Source organism: Arvicola amphibius, chromosome 2 (genome assembly GCF_903992535.2).
Source record: "Arvicola amphibius chromosome 2, mArvAmp1.2, whole genome shotgun sequence".
NCBI classification, from domain to species: Eukaryota; Metazoa; Chordata; class Mammalia; order Rodentia; family Cricetidae; genus Arvicola; species Arvicola amphibius.
Window position 1 is genome coordinate 189,403,340 of NC_052048.2, and position 8,924 is coordinate 189,412,263.

Genomic DNA, 8,924 nt, shown 5'->3' on the forward strand with positions numbered 1-8,924 from the left:
TTGAAAGACCTCATCTCAAGGGAATGAGACAGAGGGTAATACAGCCTACACATACATGGACCTATATAGCCCCACATGTGTACACACACACACACACACACACACACACACACACACACACACACACACACAAAACTTTTTAAAAAGTTGATATAGCTGTGTCCCATTGAGATAGTGATATTAGGAAATAACCAACATTCTCTCTTAACATTCAGCAATAGTAAACTGCCTTTGGGTGACATAGGTGGTTGTTACAGGATAGAGGAAGATATGAGTAAAATCGTCTCTCCTCAAAGTAGATATAACCACAAGTTTTGGGTTAATTTCACAAACAAAGATAAGCCTGTACGTACTCTATGCTAAGAAGGAACATGGACCAGAGCAAGAAAATGTTCACACTCTGGCTTTAGAGTAAGATCTCTGTGTCTTTGACAAGATACAGCATATCAGATTTGCCATATATGAAATAAAGTGGTTCGATTAGATCTACAGAATCCTACAGGTCTGGAAATCTATCTTTTTCAGTGTGTACCTTATAGTAGTTCCTTTTCATTTAAGATTCTAGATTCCACACTATGACACTAAAGACACTCCAGCTTGGGTTCCTGTAGGCATAAAAGGGTACATGAAATTTTCTCTTTTGTGCCTGATCCTTATCAGTAGATTAATGAAAAGAAATAAAATTTTAGGCACACTCTGGACTCTAAGTCCTTGGGCATAAAGCATTTCCTGCAGCCCCAAGCTGGCTGCTTGCCTGGATATTTTTCTTCATCCCTTTGGAATTCTCCCATGACTCCTACTTCCTTACCCTTCCCCTCCTCTCTCTCCTCCTTAATGTCTTAGTGCCACAGTTTCAGGGAATTGCAGTGATAGCAAGTTATCAATAAATTAGCCCACTCCCACTAAACTGCCAAACCAAGTTCTTAGTTAATAATCTTTTCTGTTAAGTTCTTCCTAATTAAAAATGTTAACTTTTCTATATATAATATTTACTCCTTTTTCTCATGGTTTCTGAGGGTTCTATCTACAGTCAGTTTGAAGGGGTAACATATCCTGGCATGAGTCTATGACATAAGACAGTTTTCTCATAAGACAGGAAGCAGAGGCTGGGGGCATAAAAATATATCCCTAATGGGTCATACTGTAGAGGGAACGGCGGAGCTGCGTCCCGCCACCTGGCTAGCTTTAGCCAAAATAATTACACGGAAACTGTATTCTTTTAAAACACTGTCTGGCCCATAATTTCAGCCTCTTATTGGCTAATTAACCCATATTTAGTAATCCGTGTAGCATCACGAGGTGGATCACTTACCAGGAGAGATCTTAACCTGCGTCCATCTCAGAGAGGAGAAGCATGGCGACTCACTATGGCGACTGCCTGAAGCATCTCCCCAACTCTGCTTCCTTTCTCCCACAATTCTGTTCTGTCTACTTCGCCTACCTAATTTTCTGTCTCTTAAAGGGCCAAGACAGTTTCTTTATTAATAATGAAAGTATCACATAGACACTCCTCCATCATCATACCTAATGACTAACTTCTTCCAACTGAGTCACATCTTCTAAAGTTTCCAGAACCTTCTAAAAGACTGCCACCATCTGGAGACCAAATTCTGAATATATGGACGTTCTGGGATATCCTTTCGGATCCAAACTCTGTCACCCCATCTTTCTTCAGTAAAATTTGAGAAGAACATTGATGAGGAATTGATGATGGACATTATAAAATAATTCCCCATTAGCTCAGAATGGAGTATAATAAGGGTTATTTATTTAGGGGTAGACTCACAGATCACAGTCCTCTGCACGAACTGTGAACAGGAACCAAATCCAGAAACCAGGAGAGAGAGAGTGCGCATGCACTGTATGTCGGCATTTATAATACAAGATGCCATGCCCAAGAGGGCTGGCATCTGAAAGGCTGCTGGCTGAAGGAGTTCCCACAGCAAGGCATGACACTTGAGCAATGCTGAAGTAGTTCGCAACAGCTCCAAAATCCCTGGGCACAGCTCACTATGTGTAACTCTACATGGAGAAAATTTAAATATTGTTCTTCCTGTCTCTATATAGGGAAATTTGAATTGGTGCCCCATACTTTGGTCTTCTGTGTTTGCTTACTAACTGTCGTAGCATGAATTATCAACTTGATACAACCTAGAATTGCCTGAAAAATGAGTCTCAATAGAGTAATTGTCTTTAACAGACTGGTCTGTGGGCTTGTCTGTGAGGGGTTGCCTGACTGATGACTGATGTATCATTTCCTGGGCAGGTGGTCCTGGGCTATATACAAAAGCTAGCTGAGCATTAGTCTCAGCGAGCCGGAGTGAGAACGCAAGCAGCGTTCCTCCGTGGTTTCTACTCCAGGTACCAACTTGAGCTCTATTCCTGCCTTCCTTCAGTGACAGACTATAATCCAGAAATCTAAAAAGAAATAAACCTTGTATTCTCTAGGCTGCTCTTGGTCAGGGTGTTTTTTTATCACAGCAATAGAAAGGAAACCAGAACAGCACTATATGACTTTGGAGAAAATACTTCAATGGTCACAGTGGGGACAAGAAGAACTTGGCCTATGATTTCATTAGCACTCCATGTAAATTATTTTGTTGAAACTATGTAATTTACTCTCAAACGTTAACATTGGATATACAACCCACTTCCGGAGAGGAAATCTTTTCATAATATGTTATAATTATAAACATGGAACCCACAGCAATCTTCAAGATCAACTAGTTCATGTGACAAGATAATGAGTTTAAAGTCCTCTCCATCAAGGCTTTGTGGAAATGTCCCTTCTTTGTTTTCTGTAATGATCTTAACTTCTTGTCTCACTATCCTGCTGGCTAGTGTGCAAACGAGGTACCAATGGGTAGGGGTGGGGGTATGAGCTCAATTTTCCTACAGAATCAACTGCACCTTTTTTCTTCAAATCTATTTTGGCAAACATAAAACCAATTTGAAGTTCAGTCCTATATTACAATGGTATATTTATTTTTCTTCTTTTCTATCATGACTTCCAAATGCATGATAAAAAATTGCTAACACTGGCTTCTAAGACGTTGGCAAGGAAGACAAAATCATTGTTTCATGGTGGCCCTGCCATTCATCTCCACAGGCAGGCAACCACCCTCATCTTCATGCATTGACGTGACAGCTTTCTGCTGAGCTTCAGATAATGTGGATCAGGCTGTGGCTCCGTGTTCAACTCTGTGGTCAAGGAATGTACAGACTATTTGTTGCCTTAGTTTGGGTTTATCATGAATCAGTTTGTTTGTTACTCACGAATCAGTTTGTTTGTTACGTGGCCTCATTTCTTATTTTCTGGTGCTATTATTCCTTCACGTGCACATACACCCATACTGACACATGGAATCCTGGAGTGCTAACTTGGTGAATTTATGTTGCAGGCCTCATCAGCAGGACTACCCAGCTCGTTACTCTGAGAAGTCTTTGGTTAGCTTCTTAGGTGCCTTTAACACCCCTTTCTGGAGGCATGTTTGAACACATCACTTTTGGGGGGTGGGAATCTTAGGGAAGACGTCAGGTGGACTTCTTGGGACCTCCTCTACTTCTGTTTCTTTCTTGTCCCTTAATACTGTTGTGGCAACTGGCTCTTCCTAATCCTTGACCTCTGCCAGGGTTCAAGATGATCCGCAAAGCATTTCCACTGTGGGCCTTTTCATACTCTACTACTTTGTGTTCACATGACAGTTCCTTAGCATTATGGTAGAACACATAATTTTGATTGTGTCTCTTGCTTTTCTTTCTCTTATTTAATTGATTTAATCATTATTACATGTATGTTTATGTGTATATACATATCTGCCTCTCTTTCTGTATGTGGAGTGTATGTAAGTATAGACCAGAGATCAACCTTAGGCATTGTTCTCAATGCCATCACCTTGGTTTCTTTTTAAATACATTTTTACTTTTTGTTTTGCATGGATGGGTAATTTCCCTGGTTCTGTGCACCACATATATATATTGAAGACCAGAGAAGGCATTTGATCCCTTCCTTGAAACTGGGGTTACAAAAGACTGTGAACCATACATGGGTGCTAACAATTAATCCTAGTTCCCCTGGAATAGTTGGCCAGTGCTCTTAACAGCTGACTCACCTTTTTAGTCTCTGTCCATCTTTTTTTTTTTGACACAGAGTCTCACGCATCTGAAACTCACTGATTCACTGATTTGAGTAGGCTGCCTTGGATCCCCAGGGATCTACCTGTATCCACTTCACAGCTCCGAGGAATTACAGACGTGCATGACGTCCCTAACATTTTCCACGTAGGTTCTAGGTATCAAAGTCAGGTCTTTATGTTTGCAGGACAACCACTTTACCCACTGAACTGTCTTTCTAACCTACTGTCTTGTTTTTGTTTATAACAAAAACAAAAAGATTTTTTTTCACCCAAATCTTTACAAGAGAAGGTTTTTCCTATATCATATCGTTGGTTATGAGTATTCCTATTTTATCCAAAGGTTGTTGGGTTTTCATAAAAGTGACCCAAGACCTCAGAAACCTGGGATGCACAAAGAATGTGTTATCAATAAACAAAATAAAATGGCTTTCACTTTCTATTTATTATTCATTTTTCATAAAGAATCAGAGTCTCTACTCTCCTGTGTTCCTCTCATCATATCTACCCACAGTGACTAGAGCTGATCTCCATGTTCAATTCTATGTGGTTTCCCTTCTCCTGTACTATGAAAGAGAATTCTCCTATGGGACCTGTGTCCATGAGTTCTTAGCATTCTCTCACCTCTTTGCTCCACAAACATTCTGTTGCTAATTTGGTGTTTAGCTGTGTCTTATCCTTGGACCAGGCTTGTTCTATTCCACTCTCTTGATGCATACATACAATTGTCTGGGGCTGTGAATCCATGTGGGCAGAGGGAATGAAGAAATTAATTCAGGACACATTAGATTGCAGCACCAAGCAGCTACGAGACAATCAGATTAATCACTCAGCCTATGGCATGTGAAGAATTTTGCTCAAAGAGCCTGTCTGAAACATTTTTAAAGACACTTCTCACTTCCAGCAACTTAGTGTGGGCTTGGCCATAAAGGAGGGGCTGGGGATAAACATAGTCCAGGGAGGAAACTTCGTTCTGTCAAATTCACAAGTCTATGAGAAGACACAGACTTGGCTAGAATGAGACAACTGGTACAGAGCCAGATGAGATGAACTTTAGATGTTTCTGATATCTCATTTTATGCTTTTCTTGACCACCCTGGTTCTTTCCATTCTGAGAGGAAGTGATTGCAGTACCAGGCTATGGAGATCTATTTATTTATGCTCTGACCTTCTGCACTTCTGTGTGGGCAGCTTACAAAACTATCTGCTATCTGAATCATTTTCTTGCCCCAAGTAAGCAAATTAAATCTTGAACATATGAAAAGGAGCAGAAGAAAAGGGTTATGATCAGATGTTTCCTGACTCCTGGATATAATTCACTTTCTGGTCTTATTAAGATAAGCAAGCTTACTTGCCTGTAGAAACTGCTGGCCTACACGGAGGTCTAAGCATTTTTCTTAGTTTTGTTTGTGACTGGCTAGGCAATGACTACCACAACTATGTCCACATTTTTTTTTTTTTAAATTTTGTTTTTCCAGATAGGGTTTCTCTGTGTAGCCCTGATTGTCCAGGAACTCACTCTGTAGACCAGGCTGGCCTTGAACTCACAGAGATTTGCTCTGGCCACTTTGAGTTTCACAATGAAGGAATGCCTCTTGCGTAATTGATTTTAAGAGCTTCCCTATCATCTTTGGTGAGCCTCTGAACTCTCTTGGTTTCAGGTGAGGCTATTTCGGGGACACAGTTCACAATATCCCCATGACTCACCAGCTTCTCAGGCCTTACAGCCGTTCTGTACCTTGATAGCTAATTAATTGCCTGCTGCTGATTCCAGGAGTTCTTCACCACTAATGGCTCCCTCCAGTTTTTACAAACACTTGGTATAAAAAGATATTAGCATTGATCCTTTCTCAGTTTTGTCTTCATGTGAAAGCAACCAGATCAATGTCTCATGTCGGCAACTTCCAAGCAGTATCTTCAGAGACAGTTTCCAAAATTGGTTGATGACTCTTTTCCCAATGAAATTGTCATGTCTCAGGGAAAACTGAAGAGGTAGAGGAAAGAACTGAAAAGGTTTAGTCTATTATCATCATGGTAGGAAGAAGCATGGTGGCATGGTGCTGGAGAGGGAGCTAAAAGTTCTGCTTCAGAATCAGCAGGCAGCAGGAAGAGAGAGTCAGCAGTGTGTGTGTGTGTGTGTGTGTGTGTGTGTGTGTGTGTGTGTAAGAACAGACAGACAGACACACACACACACACACACACGAGAGAGAGAGAGAGAGAGAGAGAGAGAGAGAGAGAGAGAGAGAGAGAGAGAGTCAGTCAGTGGGCCTGGCATGAGCATTTGAAACCTCATAGTCCACCCTAAATGACACACTTCCTCCAACAAGACTGCACTTGCTCCGAGGCCACACTTCCTAGTATTGCTACCCTGTATGAGCCTATGAGAGCCAGTCTGAATCAAAGCACCAGAGAAGGCAAACAGCAGCTTCACCCTAGAATGAGGTGCAGAGCATTGGCTTTCTACAACACTAGATATTATTTTGATGGTGAAATGAGAATTTTGAGGAGCGCAAAATGGCCAAAACCCTTCTTATTTTCCAAGAAGAACCAGGACTTTATGTGATATATTTCAGATTTAGTCTAAAGGAGAGAGAGATTCGAAAATATGAGGATGAGAAAGAATAGTCGTTTTCTATTGTAACTTGTGAATTTAGGTTGCTTAGTTAATAAGTCCATTTGTTTATAGAACTCTAAAGATCTGAGATCTATGTGTCTGGAGCCTGAATTCCAAAGCCCACTGGGTCATTTCCTGAGGTCTCCCGTCATTCTAGTGGAGCAGCGGCAGTACAGCCAAGTGCCTAGTGGGGTAGATTGTGAAACCTGGATGCCCAAGTTGGACTCTTGGCTTCTCTGTTAGTGGGTTTAAAACAGGTGGGCCAGGGCATCTGTTACCTTAGTTTCTCCCAAGGTAAAATGAGTAGCTGATAATGTCTGTCTTATGAAGCTTCTATGAAAATGAAATGAGATAATTCATATATAGCACCCAGGACAGTGTCTACTGTCTGTTAAATCTTCCAGGAATGTTAAGCATTTTTCAACACTTTAGAAAAATGGTGCTGCCTGAGCCAAATGCTACAAACAAAATAATTTTTATTTCCCCACACATTTTCTTGTATCTTGTTGAGTTTTGCAAACTCCAGCTTTTCTTGTTTTTCTCTATTTCAAATACAAGCTGTTCTCCCAACAATTCTCTGTATCAAAACCCATGTGTTTTAGGCCACCTTAAGGGTCTCAGAAGAGATGTTGAAGCAACACTTTAGAAGTTCCATTGGTTGGTGTTTTTCAGGCTTTGTATTATATGTATAAGCCTCTAGATGCTCATAGTCTGGATTCAACTGTGGCTGTAGACAGGGCTTGAGGGTGTGAGGGTTGATTGGGGTCAGTGTGAGGTATAGGATGCACCCCAAATTATATCATAGATTCCAGTTGAGGAAATGTTTTCTGATCAAGTGGGCTGGATGTAGACACTGAAAGCAGACTGGAGGGTAAACGAGGAAAGCCAGACAGAGCTAGGAGTAATTATTCAAGAGCGAAACTGGATTTGGAATCTCTTTATGGAAGCACAAAGTTTCTTTCTCAGTTTCTCTACTCCTGCTAACGGCCACTACTAATGGTTTCTAGAGTCTCGAGAAAAGGTAGAAAGAGCTTGAATGGTTCTGCCTCACACACTCTCTTCACTTTCCTTCAAGTCTGGCCGAAAAAAAAAAAAAACCCCTCGCTTCGTGGATAGATCACTCTTTAGCTCTGATCTTGCTAGGTGGGTGTTTTCCTGCTGTGATGATGAAGAGAAAGCATGCTTACACATATGTAGCTCTGCGTGTCAAAGAAAGCCGTAACCATTGCCCCACTGAGGAATGGAATGTGAATGACAGCTCCCAGTTGGGAACTACGCCTTACCTTGAAGCTTCCACGAGCCAGTTGACTTACTAGGACCTAAATAACCATGGCAAGGGTGCAACGCTGCAGGTCCAGAGCCTAATTACAATTTATTTTGGGTTATCTTGGGTTATCTTTAGACTAATAGCAATTCCTTGCTTACCTCTGTGTCTGAATGAACGCCCCTGTGACTATCAGGTGAAATGTCTTGGAATGTAATTAACTGAGCAGACAACTAGCTAACATAAGGAAGAGGTATGGGATGTCATCAGATAGCATCTGAAGCCTAGAACAGAATTTTCTCCACTTTGCTGTAACCTGCTGCCTGATATTTCTTTATATTTGTCATGAGTTTCTTTTGTTACCATAACAACTTCCTGAAATGGCTGCCATGTTGTGACAAGAAATCTGGGGAAACTGAACTCTGTGTTCTTGGGGCATGGTCCTTCATATTGGCCTCCATATTTAATACCATGATATCTCTTTGCGATGAGAGTGCTTCTTGAATCGATAAGAAAATTGTGGCTAAATTAGGTGACTCTAAGCCTGGCCTGAAGTTGCCTCAGTACATGGCAGAGTATGGGAGATTCCTGACTCCTGGCTCTGATCAGACTGGCTCTTCTATTTTAGAATTTCAGGGGTCAGAGTCTTGTAGCTTTTTTTTTTTTAAAGCACAGCCACCATCAAACATTTTTTGAATCCAACTCTACCTACTTGAGGTATCATTGAGATAAGAACAGTGATTTTTGAAGGAATATTTATACTGTTTGCTTAGAGAAATGATTTCCACTTAAAAGAGCCTTCACAAACAATTTTCAGATGCTTAGGGTATTAAAATGTACCTGAATTTCTTTCTAAGAAAAACAATAAGATTATAAACTACTACTATAGGTAGCATGGTATTTTTTGGTATAT